This window comes from Dasypus novemcinctus, chromosome 6, assembly GCF_030445035.2.
Source record: "Dasypus novemcinctus isolate mDasNov1 chromosome 6, mDasNov1.1.hap2, whole genome shotgun sequence".
Taxonomy (NCBI): Eukaryota; Metazoa; Chordata; class Mammalia; order Cingulata; family Dasypodidae; genus Dasypus; species Dasypus novemcinctus.
Genome location: NC_080678.1, coordinates 108201694 through 108224576, shown reverse-complemented (window position 1 = coordinate 108224576; position 22883 = coordinate 108201694). Strand labels below are relative to the sequence as shown.

Below are 22883 nucleotides of genomic sequence, written 5' to 3'. Positions count from 1 at the left end.
AGAGAGTGGTCTGATATATTTAAGATACTACAAGAGGAAAACTTCCAGCCAAGAATCTTATATCCAGCAAGACTGTCTTTCAAAAATGAGGGCAAAATTAGAATATCCACAGATAAACAGAAACTGAGAGAATTTCTAAGCAAGAGACCAGATTTTCAGGAAATAGTAAAGGGTGTGCTAGAGCCTGAAAAGACAAGACAGGAGAGAGGGGCCTGGAAGAGAGTCTAGAAATGAAGATTATATCAATAAAAGTAACTGAAAGTGTCAAAAGAGAGGTGAAAATAAAATATGACAGATAAAACTCAAATAGTCAGGAATGAACTTAACTAATGATGTAAAGCACTTGTATTCAATGTTAAGCAAATTTAAAAAGCCCTAAATAACTGGAAGAACATTCCATGCTCATGGATTGGAAGACTAAATATCATTAGATGTCAATTCTACTCAAATTGATATACAGATGTAATGCAATCCAGATAAAAATTACACCAGCGTTAGAGAAAAAATTGAAAACACGATCATTAAATTTATTTGGAAAGGTTAGGAGTCCTGATTAGCCAGAAACATCATAAAAAGGAAAAGTGAACCCTCATCTCCAGACTTTAAATCATAATACCTACCTATAGTGGTAAAAACAGCATGGTACTGGCCTGGAGACAGACACACAGATCAATGGAACCAAATGGATGGTCCAGAAACAGACCCTCACATCTATGGTCAAATGATTTTTGACAAGCCTGTCAAATCCACACAACTCGGGCACAAATGGTGCTGAGAGAACTGAATATCCATAGCCAAAAGAAGGAAAGAGAACCCCTATCTCACACCTTATACAAAAATTAACTCAAAATGGATCAAAAACCTAAATATAAAAGCAAGAACCATAAAGCTTCTAGAAGAAAATGTAGGAAAGTATCTTCAAGACCTGGTGGTAGATGGTGGATTCTTAAAGGAGATAAGAGAAGGACTGAGATGGAGTACTGATGTTTAATGTATGCAGAACGTTTAATTACTGTAAAAGTATAGAAATGTATAGAGTTGATGGTAACACATTATAGTGAATAACAGCCAGTTTATAAACAGGAATGTGGCTAAAAATGGTAGTCTATGGATGTAAATGCCAATTGAAAGAAATCTAGAGAATAATCTAGGGACTGATTAATAGAGTAAACCCAGAGGTGGATGAGAATTGTGGTTCATGGTACAGATGCAAGAGTGTCCTTTATGAGCTACAGCAGATGTATATCATTATTTGCAAGGTCGTGGGAATGTGGAGAAGGAAGGGAAAAACACAGCTGGAGTGACCTATGGACTGTGGTTAACAGTAATAATGTAATATTCATGCATCTACGCCAAAGATATGCAGTGGTGATAATGGGAGAGTATGGAAAAAGTGTGCCAAATGTATTCTATGGATCTGGTAATAGTCTGATATTATCCATAATCTGTAACAAATGTTCTACCATGGTGTGGTATGTTGATAGAGGATTGTATGGGAATCCTGCACATGAGCATGATTGTTTTGTATGTTTACAACTTCTGTCATAGAAATATATTTGAAAAATAATAACAACAGGGTTGGTTGGGGGGAATACTCTAAATGTAAGATAAGGACTATAGTAGAAGTAGTAAGATTTTGACAATATTCATAATTTGTAATAAATGTCTCACAACAATGCAAGGTGTTGGTGGTGGGCAGATGTATGGGATCCCTATATGATGTCAAGCATGTTTGCTTTCTAAGTTCACAACTTTTACTATACACTTATAGTTTATGTATGTTCATGTATAAATGATACAGCAGCAGTAGTAGCAGTAATAATAATAATAGGCTTCGTTGGGGGAAAAATACACCAAATGTGAGATACTTTGGTTAGTAGTAATATTTTGAAGATGCTCCTTAATCATTAGTTAAAAATGTTTCACAACAATGCAAGGTATTGGTGGTAGGGTGAGGTGAGGTGAGGTATGAGAACTCTGTATGATGTTAAGTATGTTTGTTTTATAAGTTCACAACTATTACTTTACACTTAATGTTTATATATGTTTATGTATGAGTGGTATACTTAAATTTTTAAAAATGAAAAAAAAAGTAAATGGATAGAGGGAAAGACAAGTGGCTCAGGCAACTTAGCTCCTGCCTTCCACATTGGAGGTCCCTGGCTTGGTTCCCAGTGCCTCCCAAAGAAGAGAGTGAGCTGGCACAATGGGCAAGCATGGCAAGCTCATGCAACAAGATGAAACAACAAGAGACACAAGAAGAAAAAACATAATGAGAGACACAACAAAGCAGGGAGTGGAGGTTCCTAGGAGTGGAGTTGCCTCCTAAAGAAGACAGCGAGCTGGCATGATGGGCAGGCACAAGAGACACGCGCAGCAAGCTGACACAAGATGATGCAACAAGAGACACAGGGTGGAAAAAAAAGAGAGACACCACAAAAGCAGGGGGCAGAGGTGGCTCAAATGATTAGGCACCTCCCTCTCACATCAGAGATCCCAGGTTCAGCTCCCCGTGCTTCCTAAAGAAACAAGAAAGATGAACAGACACAGCAAGTGCAAACAACAAGGGTGTGAGAAGAAATAAATAAAAATGAATCTTTAAAAAATGTAAATGGATAGAAAAAGATATACAGTGCTAACACTAATCAAAAGATTAAAATAACCCATGCTATCATTCCATTAATATCAGACAAAGGAGATTTCAAAGCAAAGGTTGTTACCAGGAATAAAGAGAACATTTCATACTCAACAAGAAATAAAAAAAAATCCCAAAAAAGAAAAATCTATTTATGTAAGCAGAAATAGAACTTTAAAACATATGAAACCACAGCTTATAGAACTGAAGTGAGAAATAGACAAATGTACCAAGTCAGAAATTTCAAAATCCTATCTCAATAACTGATAGAACAAGTAGAGAGAAAAATCTGCAAGATATAAAAGATTTGAGCAACTACCAATTGAATTAGCTTAACCTATTTGTCACTTATCGAACATTTCACCCAGCAACAATAGAATACACATTCTTTCAAGTGTACACAGAATATTTATCAAGATAGTCTATATTCTGGGTCCTCAAACAAGTCTCAGAAAATACAAAAAGAGAGAAGCAGACTTGGTCTAATGGATAGGGTGTCTGCCTACCACACGGGAGGTCCACAGTTCAAACCCCGGGCCTCCTGACCCATGTGGAGCTGGCCCATGCACAGTGCTGATGTGCGCAAGGAGTGCCATGCCACACAGGGGCATCCGCCCTGTAGGGGAGCTCCACACACAAGGAATGCACCCCGTAAGGAGAGCCACCCAGTGCGAAAGAAAGTGCAGCCTGCCCAAGAATGGCCACACACACGGAGAGCTGACACAAGATGACACAACAAAAAGGAACAAAGATTCCAGTTGCCGCTGATAAGGATAGAAGTCTTCAAAGAAGAACACACAGTAAATGGACACAGACAGCAGACAACTGGGGGGGGGAGGGAAGAGGGGAGAGAAATAAATAAAAAATAAATCTTAAAAAAAAATACAAAAAGATTCAAAATATGCTCTCTGACCACAAGGAGATTAAATGAGAAATCAATAGAAAGATATCTCGGAAATATCCAATTATTTAGAAACTAAATAACACATTTCTAAATAACCCGAAGGCCAAACACAGTGTTAAAATGGAAATTTCCCAATTTTTGAACTCAATGAAAATGAAAACACAGCACATCAAAATTAGTGATATTCGGTGGCAGACTTGGCCCAGTGGTTAGGACGTCCATCTACCATATGGGAGGTCCGTGGTTCAAACCCCAGGCCTTCATGACCTGTGTGGAGCTGGCCCATGTGCAGTGCTGATGCGTGCAAGGAGTGCTCTGCCACGCAGGGTTGTTCCCCACGTAGGGCAGCCCCACGTGCAAGGAGTGCGCCCCATAAGGAGAGCCGCCCAGAGCGAAAGAAAGTGCAGCCTGCCCAGGAATGGCGCCGCACACACGGAGAGCTGACACAACAAGATGATGCAACAAAAAGAAACACAGATTCCTGTGCTGCTGACAACAACAGAAGCGGACAAAGAAGAAGATGCAGCAAATAGACACAGAGAACAGACAACCAGAGGAAGGGGGGAAGGGGAGAAACATAAATAATAAATAAATCTTCCAAAAAAAAAAAGTAGAGTTTCATAAAAAAAAATTAGTGATATTCAGTTAAAGCAGGATTTAGAGAGAATTTATAGCATTAAACACCTACATTAGAAAATTTAAAAGTCTGATTATCAATAACCTCAAATCTACCTTTGGAAACTAGAAAAATAACATTGAGTTAAAACCCAAACTAAGAAAGAAAATAAAAAAGATCAGAGTAAAAGTCAATGAAACAAAAAAGAAAACTAAGAAAAAAATTTAATGAAGTTAAAAGCTGGTTCTTGGAGATCAAAGAAAAAAAACCTGATCAGGAAAAAAGAGCAAAGATACAAATTACCAATATCAGGAAAGGAACAGGTAATATCACTATAGATTCTACAGCTATTTAAAGGAAAATAAAGAAAATTATAAACAACTCCATGCCAACAAATTTAAATAACATGCATGAAATTAATAAACTCCTTAATAGAGACAAACTACCAAAACTCATTCAAGAAGAAATAACCTGAATACCTTTATAGCTAAAATTGATATAAAGAAATTGAACTTTATATCTAAAATTGATATAAAGAAATTGAACTTGTAGCTAAAATTTTTCCAACAAAGATAACCCTGGAACAAGATGATTGCACTGGTAAATTCTACCAAACAATTAATTAATAATACCAATCCTACAAAAATGCTTTAGAAAACTGTAGTGAAGAAAATACTTCCCCACTCATTTTATGAGGTATTATCCCAATATCAATATACACTACAGTAAAACTGCACACTTATATCATTCATAAACATAAAAGCAAAAAATTATAACTCAAGTCAATCTCAAATCTTAATAAATCAACAATATATTAAAAGGACAATATGTCATGAACAAATGGGGTTTAGCCCAAGATTTCAAAGTTGGTATAATATTTGCAAATCATTCACTGTAATCCACCCTTTTTAACATACAAAAAATGAAAAACATCTCAATAAATGAAGAAAAGCATTTGAAAAACTTCTCTCACATCTATTCTTCAAAAAAAATCCCAGCAAACTAAAAGTAGATTCTCAACCTGAAAAGTAAATCTACCAAAAAAACTAGATCTAAGATATTTTTCTTTTTTTATTGTTTTTTTAAAAGATAAATAGATCACACAAAATGTTACATGAAAAAACATGAGGTTCCCATATACCCCACTCCCCACCCCACCCCCATGCTCCTCCCACATCAACATCCCCTTTTCATCAGTGAGGCACATTCACTGCATTTGGTGAATATGCCCCGGAGCACTGCCACACTGCACAGACCATAGTTTACATTGTAGTTCACGCTCTCCCCCAGTCCATCCAGTGGGTTATGGCAGGATAAACAATGTTCTGCCTCTGTCCCTGCAATATCATTCAGGACAGCTCCAAGTCCTGAAAATGCCCCATATCACACCTCTTCCTCCCTCACCCAGCCCTCAGCAACTCCCATGGTCACCTTCTCAAAATCAGTGATACAATTTCTTCCATCTAACATCATATTTAATATCAAAAAATTGTATTCTTTCTACATAAGATCAGGAACAAGTTAAGGATGCCTGCTTACAATACCTCTTCTACTCAACACTATCCTAGAGATTCTAGTCCATGTAATCAGGCAAGAAAAATAAATAATAGGCATTCAGATAGGAAAGGAAAAAGTAAATTATCTTTATTTGCAAATAACATGGTTATCTATGTAGAAAATCCTATAGATCTACAAAAATCTGTAGTGAATTTAGTAATGTTCCATGGTACAGGAACAATATACAAAAATTAAATGTTTTTATACTCTAGCAACAAACAAGAGGAAACTGAATTTTTTAGTACTATATACAGTAGCATCAAAAATATGTATACTTAGAGTAAATTTAGCAAAATATGTGTAAGGTACATATAAAGAGAATCTACAAAACATTGCTGAGCGAAATTAAAGTCCTAAATAAGGTAAAAGGTATATAGCTTACTCATGGAAAAAAAGACTCAAAATTCTAAGATGTCAATTCCCACCAAACTAACTGATGGATTCCATACAATCCCTATCAAAATACCAGGGTTGGTTTTTTTTTTTCCAGTAGAAATTGGCAACCTGACTCTAAAGTTCATAGGGAAATGCAAAAAACCAAAAATATCCAAAACATCTTTGAAAAAGAACAAAGTTGGAGGACTTACAATACTTCATTTCGAGGCTTATTTTAAATTTACAATAATCAAAACAGTGTTATACTGGCATAATAAAAAAACAAATAGATCAATGGAACAGAATCTAGAAGTAGACACACATATACAGTTAATACATTTTCAACAAAGGTACAAAGGTAATTCAGTGCAGAAATGGTATTAGAACAATTGGATATGAAATAAAAAAAGAATTTCCATCCATATTTCTTCCCCATATACAAAAATTAACTCCACTGGCCCACAGGCCCAAATGTAAATTATAAAATTATAAAACTTCTAGAAGGAAAACATGAGAGAAAAATTACTTATTTCTAGAATACATACAGAATTCACAAAACTTGATAAGAAACTAAACTTTAAAAAAAAATTATCTGACTACACACTGCACCAAAGAAGGTATGTAGATGGTAAATAAGCACAGGAAAATATGCTCAGTGAGATACTACTATAAAAGTACAAATTAGAAAAGCTAAGAAAAAATTTTACATACTAAAACTGTATTAAAATACCAAATGATGGCAAAGATGTGGAGCAACTGGAACACTCATACATTGTTTATATGAATTTTGGGATACAGTCCAGCAGTTTCTCAAAAAGTTAAACACATATATATTTACCACACGTCTCAGCAAGCCTACTCCTAGGTGTTTACCAAAGTGAAATGAAAACACGTTCACACAGAAACCTGCAAATGACTGTATGCATTTGTCAAAGCTCACAGAACTGTATACTAAAAAAGATAACTCCTAGTATATGAAAATTATATCTTAATTTTTAAAGAGGATAAAAAAGGTTAAGCACAAGGTTTGTACAGGCAATTCATATGAGAAAATGACAAGTGGCCAAAAGGTAATCAACATCATTAACACCAAGGAAACGCCAAACAATGACGCACCATGCAACCTCTCCAGAATTATTACTGAAAACAAAACAAAACCTGAAACTACCAAGTACCAGCCAGGATCCCAGAATTACTACTAAAAACAAAACCAAACCTGAAAATACCAAGTATCAGCCAGGACATAGAGCAACTAGAACTCTGAGCAATGCTGTTGAGTGTGAAAACACCTACAATCACATTAGACACAGTTGGGCAGTATTTACTACAACTGGACATATACATACCCTGTAATCCCTATATTCAAGTAATCTGTATTAGTCAGCCAAAGGGGTGCTTGCTGCAAAGTACCAGAAATTTGTTGGCTTTTATAGATGGTACATATTTGGGGTAAAAGCTTACAGTTTCAAGGCCCTAAAGAGCCCAACTGAAGGTTACTTTTTTCACCAAAGTCTATTGCCACATGTTGAGGCAAAATGGTGGGGACTATCTATGAGGTTTCAGCCTTCCTCTCTCTCTCAAAGCCCAGTGGGCCCAGCTTCTTCCGATCTCAGCTGTAGGCTGGAGGGCTCATTTATTTCTGGGCCTTCTTAGCTGCTCTGGGTTCTGGTCCCTTCAGCTGCAAACTATCAGGTGAATGGTTCATCTCTCTCCAGGGCCCCAGGCTCAAGCTCCCTCCTCTGCAGTGTCTATGGGGCACTCTGGATTCCTGTGAATCTTCTTCTGTGCGAGTGTCTGTTTAAATAGGCCACTGAAAGGGCAGGGACTCAAACTGAGTCACCTAATGATGTGGCCAATTTAATCAAAGGCATCTCAGCTGAATCTAATACAAAGGGTATCATGACCAGAGAAACACACCAATTTACAAACATATCTCTTTTTGGAATTCATAAATAATATCAAACTGCCACAAAATCCAACTCCAACTTATAAACTTAACAGATGTGAGCACATAGGGGCACAAAATAAAATGTTCAAGAATATTAATATCAACTTTATTCACAGACCAAGTATTGGAAACAGTTCAAGTCCATCATGTCATATTCCAATTATGAAAAATTAGACAATAATGAAAGATTAAAAGGCTCCATATGACCTGACCATCAATTCTTCTCTGGTTTCATCTGCTATGCCTCTACACCTCTTGCTGACTCTAAATAAACTGGCCTTCTCCTTGTTCTTAAAAAGCACAGGGATCATTCTCAAGAATGATGAAATACTGCCTCAGAGCCTTTGTACTTGCTCTTTGCTCTGTCCCATACATTCCTATAACTCATTCTGTCACCTCTTCCAAGTATTTGCTCATTTTTCAGTGCCTATGTTTTCAGTAAAGTCCACCCTCAGCCTACATCTCGAGGAGAACAGAAAATACAACATACCAAAACTTCTGGGATACAGCAAAGGCAGTGTTGAGAGGGAAATTTATAGCTCTAAATGTTTACATTAAAGGAGAAGCATGATCACAAATCAGAGACTTAACCTCACAACTGGAGGATCAGAAAAAGAAGAACAAACTGAACCCAAAGCAAGCAGAAAATAAGTAATAAAGATTACAGTGCAATTAAATGAAATAGAGAATTTAAAAAAAAAACTATAGAGAACATCAACAAAAAAAGTTGGTTCTCTGAAAAGATCAATAAAAATCAACAACCTTTAGCTAGACTGACAAAGAAAAACAGAGAGGGCTCAAATAATTAAAATCAGAAATGAAAATGAATACATTACTACTGATCTCACAGAAATAGAAAGGACTGTAAGAGAATACCATAAAACTTACTAGTTATGGATTTGTTGAGATCAAAATTAAAAACTTGTGCATCAAACGACTTCACCATGAAAACAAAAAGACACCTATGGAATGGAAGAATATATTTCAAAGTCACATATCTGATAAGGGTTTAACATCCAGAACATATAAAGAAATCCTACAGAACAAAAACAAAAAGACAACCCAATTAAAAAACAGGCATAGGCTTCTCCAGAGAAGATATACAAATGGCCTAAACACACATGAAAAGATACTCAACATTAGCCATTAGGAAAATACAAATAAAACCACAATGAGATACCATTTCATACCCACTAGAATGGCTACTATTAAAAAATGGAAAATAACAAATGCTGGAGAGGATGTAGAATAACAGAAATACTCATTCCTTAGTGAGAACATAAAATGGTACAGCCCACTGTGAAAGACAGTTTGGTGGTTCCTCAGAAAATTAAGCATAAAATTACAATATGATACGGAAATCACACTTGAAAGTATATACCCAATGAACTGAAAGCAGATACTCAAACTAGTATTTGCATATATATGTTTATAGCAGCATTATTCAGTTGCCAAAGATGGAAGCAATACAAGTTTTCATCAAGAGATGAATGCATAAACATGATATATACACACAGTGGGATATTATTCAGCCATAAGTAGGAATGAAGTTCTGATAGTTGGATGAATCTTGAAGACATCGTGTTGAGTGAAATAAGGCAGGCACACACAAAAACAAATATTCTATGATCTCAGTGATGGAAATAATTAGAATAAGCAAATTCAGACAGTGAGAAACCAGTGTACAGATTACCAGGGTACAAAGAGGGGCTAGGGAATAGGGAGTTAATGCTTAATGGGTACAGTTCTGTTTGAGGTGATGGAAAAGTTTTGGTAATGAATGGTGGTGATGGTAGCCCAACATTATGAATGTAATTAACAGTGCTAAATTATATATCTGATATGATTAAAGGAGGAAATTTAAGTTGTATATATGTTACGAGCATAAAAATATTTTTTAAAAGAATCATAAGACTAGTACAACATAGGCAGTGAACCCTACTGTAAACCTGGTCTGTGGTTTATTATATAAATAAAATATTCTTTCATCAATTGTAACAAAGCTACCACACGAATGCAGTGTTAGCCACAGGGGATAACACGGGAACTCCATGTTATCTGCATGCTTCATCTGTAAACCTACAATTTCCACAATTAAAAAAATTATTTTAAAAAGTTATAACCGGGGAAACGGACTTTGGCCCAGTGGTTAGGGCGTCTGTCTACCATATGGGAGGTCCGCGGTTCAAACCCCGGGCCTCCTTGACCCGTGTGGAGCTGGCCATGCGCAGTGCTGATGCGCGCAAGGAGTGCCATGCCACGCAAGGGTGTCCCCGCGTGGGGGAGCCCCACGTGCAAGGAGTGCACCCATGAGGAAAGCCGCCCAGCGTGAAAAGAAAGAGCAGCCTGCCCAGGAATGGCGCCGCTCACACTTCCCGTGCCGCTGACGACAACAGAAGCGGACAAAGAAACAAGCGCAGCAAATATACACTGAGAACAGACAACCGGGGGGGGGGGGGGAATAAATAAATAAATGAATCTTTAAAAAAAAGAAGTTATAACCAGTTAAACTAAATCCTTTTTTTTCTTTATTTTCTTTTAAAAGATGTTACATTAAAAAAATATGAGGTCCCCACATACCCCCCCACCCTTCCCACATCAACAACCTCTTCCATCATCATGGCACATCCACTTAAAACCGGTAGAGAGGCAGGCCATGTCCAGCATTGTCACAGCAGGTAATTCTACCACTAACCTGTGGCTGTTGCTACCACTAGAGCTTAGGGACTAGTGTATAGGATCAAGAAATCATATTGTGATGTAGGCAGATAAGGAAATGTTGAAAGCTTCTAGGATTTGATGACTTTGTCAGTAAGGTACTGGAAGACATTACTGAGTTGGAAATCACACTATATGAAGGATTACTATATTAGATCAGATCTTGCTAAATGGAAAAAATATAACGATGCTGGTTCCTGGAGAAGGTCCTTAAGCATGAATGGATTACCTTGACTAATGCTAGATTCAGTTTTGTTTTATAATAGCAACAAAATATATTTCCTTTTTACCTTTCAATGTTTAGAGTTTATGAAGCTAAGTTTCCTGTTATTTGAAGATACACTGTAAATGCAAATTTTTAAAACTATACATAACTAACCAGGGTAGAATTTAAACAAACAGATTACAGGAACAAAATTAAAATGTAGCAAAACAAATATATGCATATATAGCTTTATAACTCACTGGGAAAAAAACAACAATAATTACAACTGGCATTCCTACTGGAAAAAATAAGAACCGTTCTCACAACTTACCCAAAAATAAAGGTAATGAAAAACAACACATTACTATTATTAGACAAAAATACAGCAGAATATCATAATCTTGTTAACAGAAATGTTTTTTAAAGACATAAAAAAAAATCCATGGAGCACATGACAATTTAAATTTTTATTATTACTAAAGAAATATCCTTGTTAAAAACAAGGCAAACACTGGGGAAAGATATTTGCAACATAAATAAGAGAAAAAGGATTACTATTAAAATTACATAAAGTATTCTCACAAGCATAAAAATAGGGGAAAAAAACAAAATGGGCAAATACATGAACAAGGTAATCCATATAAGAAGCCTACCACATCATGCACAGTTACTCAATAATTCATTGTTAAATAACAGACCAGCTGTGATGGGTCCTTAGTAATGGAAATGGGAACAGCCTTGTGTGTAAAGAAGCTTGGACTTCACAATGCAGGCAGCTGGAAGCCAATGAAGTTCTGTCCGCATGGAAGAAACATTAACTGATCAATTTTGCAGAAATTATTGAAAATGGGCTTGAGTTGCTAGAAAAAGGAGATATACAGAGTAGTCCTAAGAAAAAACTAACCTATGGCAGTGTAGAAGGGATGAAAGAGGGCATTCAGATTTAAAAAAAATTTTTTTAAAGATATAAGAAATACACATACAAAAAGAAACAAAAATGGACTGAAGAACTGAGGTAGGGAGTGATTCAGGACAAATTCTGCTTTTGGTCACTTGGATGACAGGTTAAATGGCATTAATGTTTGATTGAAAATAAAGGAACATGAGTACTTTTATTTTGGATCTGTTGAGCTGAGAGGCTTTTTAGGCGAGAGAAAACAAGTAAAGTACACATTAGGGCTCATGGTAGGAGCTGAGGACCAGACTGGAGAGACAGATTTTGGGGTCCCAGCAAATGCATTCCAGCTAACAAGAAGAGGAAGTAGAAGGATCAGGAAAGGCACCTGAAGATAATTACTTTTAAGAGTAAGAGGATGAAAAAGGCACCAGAAAACAGAAAATTAAGACAAAGGCACAGGGCCAGTGTGGTGGTGTCAGAAAAACCAACAGGCCAAAAAGGCACTCTCAGGAAAGAACAGTTCAGTGGTGTCAGGGAGACAGCAGACACTAGAAAATAATTAGGTCCCTGTGACCTTCACCAAAAAAAGATAAAAGAAGTAGAAAGGACAAAGCAAGAATGGTCTGAAATGTGAATCAGAATTACAGGCAAAAGTACCAGAGAGTATAACTCTGAATTGTCTGCACCACCCAGAAATACAGACTAAATGGGAGGAAAAGTCATTTATGAAAATAATCTCGATCACATGCATTCCATTCCTTTCACTGGATACTCTTAAGTTTTATTTCTAGATCAAACAGGAACACCAGAAACTGATCAAGAGCAGCATGATTCTATATGGTAGCCACTAGTCACAGGTGACAAACTGGCACTTAAAATGCTGCTACTGCAGCTTAGGAACTAAATTTTAATTATTTTTAATTAAATTTAGATGGAAATATCTACATATAGCTACTGGCTACTCTACTGGACTGCACAGGTCTAGTGCCACAATATTTTACTTCACTGAAAACCAATCACTGAACTCTCTCTTAGCTCTAGAGTTCTCTGCTTCCATTGAAGAACCACTACTTGAAAGAGGCTGCTTTTTCTTTCAGGGATGTTTTTAGAAGGTTGTACACGTCAACACACATACAGAGTCCAAGAAAGGAACTTCTTAGACTTGAATACCAAGAAATCTTCATGTCTTCACTAACCATTGATATAGTTTCTCCTTATAGAAAATGTAAATCATGTAATAATGTCTACATTTTGATACAACCATGAGATCAGAAACAAATTTATAGTTCTGATAACTCTGAAACTTGTACATATGTGACATCAGCCTACTATTGGTCAAAAATTGTTATTTCCTTGTTGTTGATTTATATATATATATTTCCACTCTAATCTACTGACTCTTAAAATCCTTACACAAAGGTATTTTAAATAAAGTTGAGAATAAAAATAAACTCACCTGGCATCTGTTCATTTCCTGCTTGTCTTGGGAAAGCATAAAGAAGTGTGATTTAGAGCTGGAGAAAGAAGAAAGAAGTCAGTCTGCAGAAATCTGATCTCCTTGCAGCTCTTGGATATACTGGCCTAAAACACTTCACAGAAAGGCAGTTCAAACAATGAGGAGGCTTATCTAAGACCAGTTCATGTTCAGCTTAGACATCCAATTTTCACTGGGTGAAAGTACACATATCAAGCCCATTATTTATTAGCAATGTATGTATGTCTCCCTCTGAATTGGGCACACACACTCAAAAACGTAAAGCAGAACCAATTTACAGACTACAGAATGCTAAAAAATGATATTTTCATTAAAACAAATGCAGGAAATTCGCAAATTGTACCCTTTATTCATTTTACTAATATAACACTGTGGATTTTGCTGAAGTTGAACAATTCAAAGAACTTTGAAAAAGAGAGTGTTTTAATAAGATATCTTTTTTAATGTATTCTAACAATTGCAATTTCATAATCTTTCAATAAGAAATCTGTTTAACAGTGCAAAGGAGATAGCATGAGAATCAAAAAAAAAAAAAAAAGAAAAACTAGCAACACTTGGCTTTATCAATAACCAAGGAGTAACCCAGAACAATTCATTGACTCTCTACAGGGCCACATTTTTCTTCTTTCAAATGAGGGAGAAATAGCTAAACCCTGTATAGTCTTCCTGCACTACCATTTTGTGATTCTAGATCAGAATTTTTTAAAGAAAATAAAAACTATCTCAAGATGCCACACACAGTAGATAAGACATGACATGCAAGCTCAGGATCTGGAAATTTTGAATGGAGACCACAAAAATGTGTACTATATGGGGAGGGTTAGGTAGAATTTCCCCAGTTGTGGTGAGTGATTGCTTCCTCCCTATAAGCACCCACAAAAAAGTGACATTTCCTGCACAGCCTGCCCCTCACTCAGTACACACCTCTCTGCTGAAAGCTGGTCCTGGACCTTCCACCTCACCAAGCTGTGACCGCTTCAGATGGGACATCTGAAGTCTGATTTATTTAGGGCAGGGGCACCAAAAATTGCTGCTGGCCTTGCAAATCTAGAATATGCTCCTTTTGGGGTCTTCCACTTCTCTGAAGCTCTGGCCAGGGGTCTGAAGTCACAGGAGTGTTTTCTTCAAGGTGGGATTGAGATTCCTGCAGTTCTTTCCCTCTTATCTCCTTGGAACTGCTTTGTTCCAAAGGAGATGATGGGACCTAGGCCTAGAGAACAAAATCGTTTAGTTGGAACCTTCATATAACCTCCAATGTGACTCTCTGGGAAGTCTCTGTTCTCGAGAATCCCAGGCTAGACCTCCTACCGGCTCAAATCAGGCCCACTGGACACAAAGGATGGGAAGTTTAGGACAAACCCATACTCTCCATTACTCCCAGGGCACCTGAGCATAGCCCAAAAAGCACCCGTGGCCCTTCAAGGCTGGGAGGGCCCAACGCTGGCACTGGGCAGTGTCCTATTAGCAGCCACAAAAGATGAGGCCACAACAAATGTAGATTTCAGTCCAACTCACTTCTATGCTAGCTGGGATTGTGTAAATCATTCATCTCGCAGCCTGTTTTCTTATTTGCTAAAATGGGCCTATTAGCCCGACCTCAAGGATGAAAATTCAACAAGACACCAAACGGAATAACAGCTCCCTAATCATTGCTAGCAGACACTCGGCTAAGCGCCGGATGTATTCCCCGCTTCTGAGCGCGGCCCACTCCGCCGCGTGAAGACGGTTGAGACCGAACTCGGCCCGCCCACCCCCGTGCGGACCGGGCCGCCGCGTGCAGCGCGGAGCCTCGGGCCCCGCCCCCGAGCCGTCCCCTCCTCGCAGGGGCCCGCGCTCCTCCCTCCTCGAGACCCAGACGCCAGCACCCCCGCGCGCTTCAGCAGCAGACCTGCGCGGGCCGCGACCGCAGTCCCGGAGGCCGCGGGCCCGAGCCAGAGCCGCCGCCGCGCCGGTCCCACCGCCCCCCGCGGGCGAGGGCACACTTCGGAGCGCTGGGCGGGTCCCTGGGGGCGCGACGCTCGCCTCGCGCTGGCAGCGGAGGCGGCGACGCGGGGCGGGCCCAGGGGGCTCTGAGGCGGCTGGCCGTGGGCGGGGCCAGGGCGCACAGGCTCGGCGCGCGCGGGCAGCGGGACGCGGGGCGGGCCCAGGAGGCGCTGAGGCGTCTGGCCCCGTGAGGGGGGAGGCGCGTGTCGGGCGGTGGGCGCGGCCAGGGCGCACAGGCTAGGCGCGTGCCGGCGTAGGGGGCGCGGGGAGCCCGGGGAGGGAGGGGCCCGGGGGGGGAGGGGCCCGGGGGGGAGGGGCGCGGTGGGCGGGGCCAGGGCGCACAGGCTGGGCAGGTGCTGCGCTGCTGTACTGAGAAGAAAGGAATTAAGACCTTCGACAGTCTCACCTCCTCTCAGAGATTTGCGCGTTTAGCCATTGAATGCACAACGTCCTGATATTTTGCAGAAACACGGCCTCATATGCTTATAATTTATGACTATTTTCAGAATAAATTTTCTTGGGAAATAACATTTTCTTCGCATTGATAGTAAGGAAAATAAGTTACATTCACCGTCGCATTGAAACTGCGCAAAGTACTTAATTCAAGCTAATAAAAAATGTGTAAAGAAAATGTCGTTTTGTGGTGTATGACGTTTGGGCTTGACAGATAATCCTATCATTTTCTGCAACGGAAGACTCAATCCTTGACAGAATTTCAAAGAGAATGTCGAATTCTATGTCTGCTTTCTCTTCGCTTTTTATTTTGTATTGTTATCGTTTAGGAAACAGAATTTAAAACAAACATCTTGCCACCCCAGAAAACCTAACCACAAAAGTAGAAGAGACAGAAAATAGTTTTATTTTTTAAGAACTAAACCAGAATGTGATGCATATCATGGACAATCCACTAAAAAGACTGCAAAGAAATCTCACTCTTTGGTGTAGTTAGGCAGATACAAATCACTGTATACATGTTCTGAAGGTAAATGATAACTAGTCCTCAAGTAGAGACCTTTTTGTAATACATAGATTATCCTAAATTCATTTGGTAATCTGGGTGACCATCTGTGTTAGCTAATTGCCTTTATCCACAGGAAAAGGAAATCATTTTTAAGACAGGTAGGTTTGCAACCTGGAACCAGGCACCCATTAAAGTTAGGCCCCCATTCTCCCACAGAACCTGAGGTTACATTTCAAAGAGATGGTTCCCAGATCCCTGAGAAAGACCTTCTTGGGCGTAAAGCTGGCAAGAATCTTATTTAGCTTTTAAAAAGACACACATCTCAAAGGGAAGAGAAAATATACAATTACCAGTTTTCTAAACAAAATCCTCTTTTAAAAGTGAGAGGAGTCTTTTCCCTTTTTGCAGCAGGGAAAAATAATTTTTCTCCTTTTCAATTTGTATTTGCCCTTATAGTACTCAACAAGAGAATTGTAAACTTGATCTAAGAGAAGAAAAATGGAATTTTTTTTTGCCATACACAGTACTGTAATGCCCCCCCCTCCCATATATTAAAAGCATTCTATTACTATAATTTTAGTTTGGAATTGGTTCCAAAGAAGAGTGCTTAATATTTTATTACATGATTGAGAGGGGAAAGAATTAAGTCTTCAATTAAACATACTGGACAAATAACTAAGTACTTGAAATTAAAATGTGCTTAAACAGTTCACATGTTACAGTAAGTGCCATTTCATATAGAATCAAGATTAAAACATGAAAATTATTACTTTGTGGTAGATTGAATCATGATGCTAACAAAGACATGTTCACGTCTTGACCCTTAGTCCTGTCAGTGTGAACTCATCTGTAAATTGTACCTTGGAAGATCCTGTTTAGATGAGGCAAAACTATATTAGGGTGGACCTCAATCCCATATGGCTGGAGTCTTGCAAGTGGAGGAAACTGGAATGCAGTCTGCTAGAGGAACCAAAGGAAGAGTCAGACAGGGGTCACCTTTATGTTGCAGGAAATTATACAAAGCACCTTCTCAGATCATAATGGAATGAAACTGGAAAACAATAATAGGAAAGAATTTTAAATTCGCAGTTGTGTGGAGACAAATAATGCACTCCTAAGCAATCAGTAGGTCAAAGAAGAAATCACAGGGGAAATCAGTAAATGTATTGAGACAAATGAAAATGAGAACACAACTTATCAAAACTTATGGATACAGCAAAGGCAATCTTGAGTGGGAAATTTATAGCCCTAAACAGCTATATTAAAAAGAAGAAAGAACTAAAATCAAAGATCTAACTGAACAGCTGGAGAAACTTGAAAAAGAACAGCAAAAATTCCAAAAGCAAGCAGAAGGAAAGAAATCCTAAAAATTAGAGGAGAAAAATGAAATTGAGAAAAAAAAATCAGCAAAACCAAAGCTGATTCTTTGAGAAGATCAATAAAATTGGCAAACACCTAGCTAGACTAACAAAGAAAAAAAGAGAGAAGATGCAAATGAATAAAACAAAATGAAAGGTGTGAAGTTATGGAAGACCCACAGAAATAAAAAGAATCATAAGAATATATTGTGAGAAATTGTATGCCCACAAACTAGAATACCTAAGTGAAATGGACAAATTCCTAGAAATGCATGAACAGCCTACACTGGTACTGCAAGAAATACAAGAATTTACTAAACAATATTTAATTAGATTATCTCCATCATCAAAAATCACCCAACAAAGTCCAGGCCCAAATAGCTTACATTTGAATTTCCTGAGAATTTCAAGAATTACACTAATCCTGTTTAAATCATCGAAAAAAAATTGAGGAGGAAGGAAAATTATGCAACACATTTTATGAATCCAATATCATCCTAATACCAAAGACAGATAAAGACACTACAAGAAAAGAAAATTACAGCCCAATCTCTCTAATGAACATAGATGCAAAAATTATCAATGAAATACTTGCAAGTAGAATGCAAAAGTGTATCAAAAGACTTATATATCACTGCCAAGTGGTATTTATTCCTGGTATGCAAGGGTGGTTCGACATAAGAAAACCAATCAAAGTAATACACCACATTAACAAATTATACAGGAAAAAAAACACATGACCATCTGAATTGATGCAGGAAAGGCATTTGAAAAAATTCAGCATCTTTTCCTGATAAAAACACTTCAAAAGATAGGAATAGAGGGAAATTTCCTCAATATGATAAAGAGATATATAAAAAAACCCACACCCAACATTGTACCCAATGGGGAAATGTTGAAAACTTTCCCTATAAGATCAGGAACAAGACAAGGATGCCCACTGTCACCATTGTTATTAACAGTGTACTAGAATTTCTAGCTAGAGCAATCAGACAAGAAAAAATTATAAACGGCATCCAAATAGGAAAACAGGAAATAAAGCTCTCGCTATTTGTGGATGACATGATATTTGGAAAATTCTGAAATGTCTACAACAAAGCTACTTGAGTTAATAAATGTGTTCAGCAAAGTGCTGAACATGCAAAAATCAGTAATGTTTCTGTACAGTAGTATCAAGCAATCTGAGGAGGAATTCAGGGGGGAAATTCCATTTATGATAGCAACAAAAAGACTCAAATACTTAGGAATCAATTTAATCAAAGAAGTGCAGGACTTATATGCAGAGAACTACAAAACAAGGCTTAAAAAAATCAGTGAAGACCTAGACAAATGGAAAGACATTCCATGATCATGGATTGGAAGACTGAATATCATGAAGAGGTCAATCCTGCCCAAACTGATTTATAGATTATGCAATACTAATCAATATTCAACAGCCTAATTTACAGAAAGAGGAAAGGCAATTACCAAATTAATTTGGAAGGAATAGTGCACCTAAGTAGCCAAAAGCATTCTAAAAAAGAACAGTGACATGGGAAGAATCCCACTGCCTGACCTTGAAATATATTACAAAGCTACCATGGTCAAAAGAGTATGGCAGGAAGCTGATGTGGCTGGGTTGGGGCATGCTGGCCTCACTCATATAAGATCCCAGGTTCAATCCCTGGCCTCAGTACCAAAAAAAAGAAAAGCCAGTATTGCATTGGCAAAACGATAGAAGACACATCAATCAGTGGAACAGAAATAAAAGTCCAGAAATAAACCATCACCTCTATGGCCAACCGGTTTTCAATAAACCTATCAAAGCCATGTTAAAATACAAAACAGTCTCTTCAACAAATGGTGCTGGAAGAATGAGGTACCCAAAACAAAAAGAATGAAACATGATCCCTATTTCAGTCCTATACAAGAATCAACTCTGAATACATTAATGACCTAAATATAAAAGCCAGGATCATAAAACGACTAGAAGAAAATGTAGAGAAACATTTTAAAGATCGTGTGGTATGTGGTGGTTTCTTGGAACTTATACCAAAGCACACACACACACACACACACAAAGATAAATGAGATCTTCTCAAAATTAAGCACTTTTGCCCCTCACAGGATTTGTCAAAGGGGTGAAAAGGTAGATGTCTCAATGGGAGAAAATATTTGAAAATTACATATCTGAAAAGGTTTTAATACCCGTGATATATAAAATGATGACCAGACAGCAACAAAAAATGACAGACCATACCAATAATCAGGAAAACATGACCCAATACAATGAACAAACTAAAAACCAGGAAGAGAAGTGGAACATTGAACAAGTAATTAAAGCTCTCAAAACATGTATCATGGAACAATTTGATGAAGTGAAGGAAGAGATTAAGCATATTAAGAAAACACTTGGAGAGCATACAGAAGAAATTGTGCTCATGCACAAAAAGATCATGGAGATGATGGGGATCAATACCACAATCCAAGAAATAGAAAATACACTCTCAGCAAATAACAGCAGACTTGAAGAGGCAGAGGAAAGAATTAATGATGTGGAAGACAGTACATATGAAATCAAACAGATAGTAGAATTAATCAATAAAAAGATAGAAAAAATCCAGGAGGGACTTAGGGACCTGAATGACAATGCAAAACATACAAACATACACATTATAGACATCCCAGAAGGAGAAGAGAAGGGAAAGGGGATAGAAGAAGTGTTAGAGGAAATAATGGCTGAAAACTTACCAAACCTATTGAAGGAGATGGATGTACATGTCCAGGAAGCAAAACGCACCCCAAACAGCCTAAATCCCAACAGGCCTACCCCAAGACATATACTTGTCAAATTATCCAATGCACAAGACAAAGAGAAAATACTAAAAGCAGCAAGAGAAAACAGAATCATCACATACAAGGGAGGCTCCATAAGATTAAGTGCTGATTTCTCATCTGAAACCATGGAGGCAAGAAGGCAGTGTTATGACATAGTCAAGGTAATAAAAGAAAAGAATTTCCAACCAAGAATACTCTATCCAGCAAAGCTAGCATTGAAAAATGATGGAGAGTTCAAAATATTAACAGATGAAAAGAAACTAAGAGAGTAGGCCAACAAGAAACCTGCCTTTCAAGAAATACTAAAGGGAGTTCTGCAGGAGGAAAGAAAAAACAGGGGAAACAGAGTTGGAGGAGAGTGCAAGAACAACTGAAACTACAAAAAGAGAAAAAAAATCAAACAACATAACACAAACACAAATCCAAAGAAAATATGGCTAATATAAGTAATTCCTTGAAAGCAATAACACTAATTGTCAGTGGATTAAACTCACCTGTTAAGAGAAACAGATTGGAAGATTGGATAAGGAAATATGACCCATCTATATGTTGTCTACAAGAAAAGCATCTTAGACCCAGGGATTCAAGGAGGCTGAAAGTGAATGGCTGGAAAACAATCTTACAGGCATACAATAGCCAAAAAAGGGCAGGTGTAGCTATATTAATATCAGATAAAATAGACTTTAAATGCAAAACAATTGTGAGAGACAAAGATGGGAGACTACATATTAGTGAAAGGGATAGTTTTTCAAGAAGAAATAACAATCATAAACATTTATGCCCCTAACAAGGGTACCTGCAAATATGTGAGGCAAACACTGAAAAAACTAATTGAAAGAATAGATGCCTCTACAATTATAGTGGGGGACTTTAACACACCACTATCACCTTTGAACAGAACAGCTCAAAAGAGAATGAATAAAGAAACAAAGGCTTTGAACAATATATTAGAAGATCTGGACCTAATAGATATATACAGAACATTACAGTCAAATACAGCAGGATACACATTTTTCTCAAGTGCACATGGATCATTCTCCAAGAAAAACCACATGCTAGGGCACAAAGAAAGTCTCAATGATTTCAGAAAGATTGAAATCATACAAAATAATTTATCTGACCACAGTGGAGTGAAGATGGAAATCTGCAAGGGCTAGAGGCCCAGATTTGGCACCAAGACTTGGAAGTTAAACAACACACTCTTAGAAAAACAGCAAGTCAAGGAGGAAATCTTAAAAGAAATCAATAAATATCTTGAAACTAATGAAAATGATAACACAACATATCAAAACTTATGGAATGCAGCAAAAGCTGTACTGAGAGGGAAATTCATAGCCATAAATTCATACATCAAAAAAGAAGAAAGAGCTAAAATTGAAGAACTAACTGAACATTTGGAGGAATTAGTTAAAAAAAAAACTAACCCCAAAGAAAGAAGAAAGAAAGAAATAACAAAGATCAGAGCAGAAATAAATGAAATAGAAAATAGAAAAGCCCTCAAAAAATAAACAAAACAAAGAGCTGGTTCTTTGAGAAGATCAATAAAATTGACAATCCCTTAGCTAGACTAACAAAGAAAAAAAGAGAAGATTCAAACACACAAAATAAGAAATGAGAAGGGTGATATCACCACTGGCCCCACTGAAATAAAGAAAAACTGTATTCCAACAAGAAAGACAATTTAGAGGAAATGGACAAATTTCTAGAAACATATAAGCAGCCCACATTGACAAAAGAATAAAATTGATCATCTCAACAAACCAATCATAAGTACAGAGATAGAATAAGTCATTAAATACCTCCCAACTAAGAAGAGTCCTGGGCCAGATGGTTTCACAGGTGGAATTCTACAAAACATTCCAGAAAGAAATAACAATTTTGCTTAAACTCTTCCAAAAAATTGAAACAGAAGGAGCATTGTCTAATTCATTTTATGATGCCAACATTATCCTAATACCAAAGCCAAACAAAAACACCACAACAAAGGAAAATTACAGACCAATCTCTCTAATGAACCTAGATGTGAATATCCTCAACAAATTACTTGCTAATCATATTCAACAACACATTAAATTATACACCATGACCAAGTGGGATCCATTCCTGTTATGCAAGGATGGTTCAACATAAGAAAATCAATTAATGTAATACATCACATGAACAGATTGAAGGAAAAATATCACATGATCATATCTATAGATGCAGAAAAGGATTTGCATCATTGTTCTTTAAACCCACAATTTCTCTAATAAAGAAAAAAATAAAGAGCCTCACAGATATAATCAGGAACAAGATTATAAGTAATTGGGGACTTATCCAACAGTTTAGATGTTCCATAATGTTTGATCATTTACCCCTTAACTAAAATTTGAGCACTCACCCAGCACAGCTATTTATACATTGAAATATATGT

General features: G+C 37.5%; 1 long non-coding RNA gene across 4 annotated transcripts in view; it reads right to left on the bottom strand.

Moving 5' to 3' along the window:
* The window catches only part of LOC131278782 (uncharacterized), an 80280-nt gene that overhangs the window by 17484 nt on the left and 39913 nt on the right, over positions 1-22883 (bottom strand). Inside the window, exons 1-4 of one of the 4 annotated variants that reach the window (XR_011649082.1) lie at positions 15240-15313; positions 14276-14561; positions 13313-13370; positions 8924-8997 (exon numbers count right to left, since the gene is read on the bottom strand). This is a non-coding gene — a long non-coding RNA (uncharacterized lncRNA). Of the gene's footprint in view, positions 1-8923; positions 8998-13312; positions 13371-14275; positions 14562-14866; positions 15012-15239; positions 15314-22883 lie in introns of those variants that run through there. The other 3 variants (XR_009186217.2, XR_009186216.2, XR_011649083.1) reach the window with 3 other exon arrangements.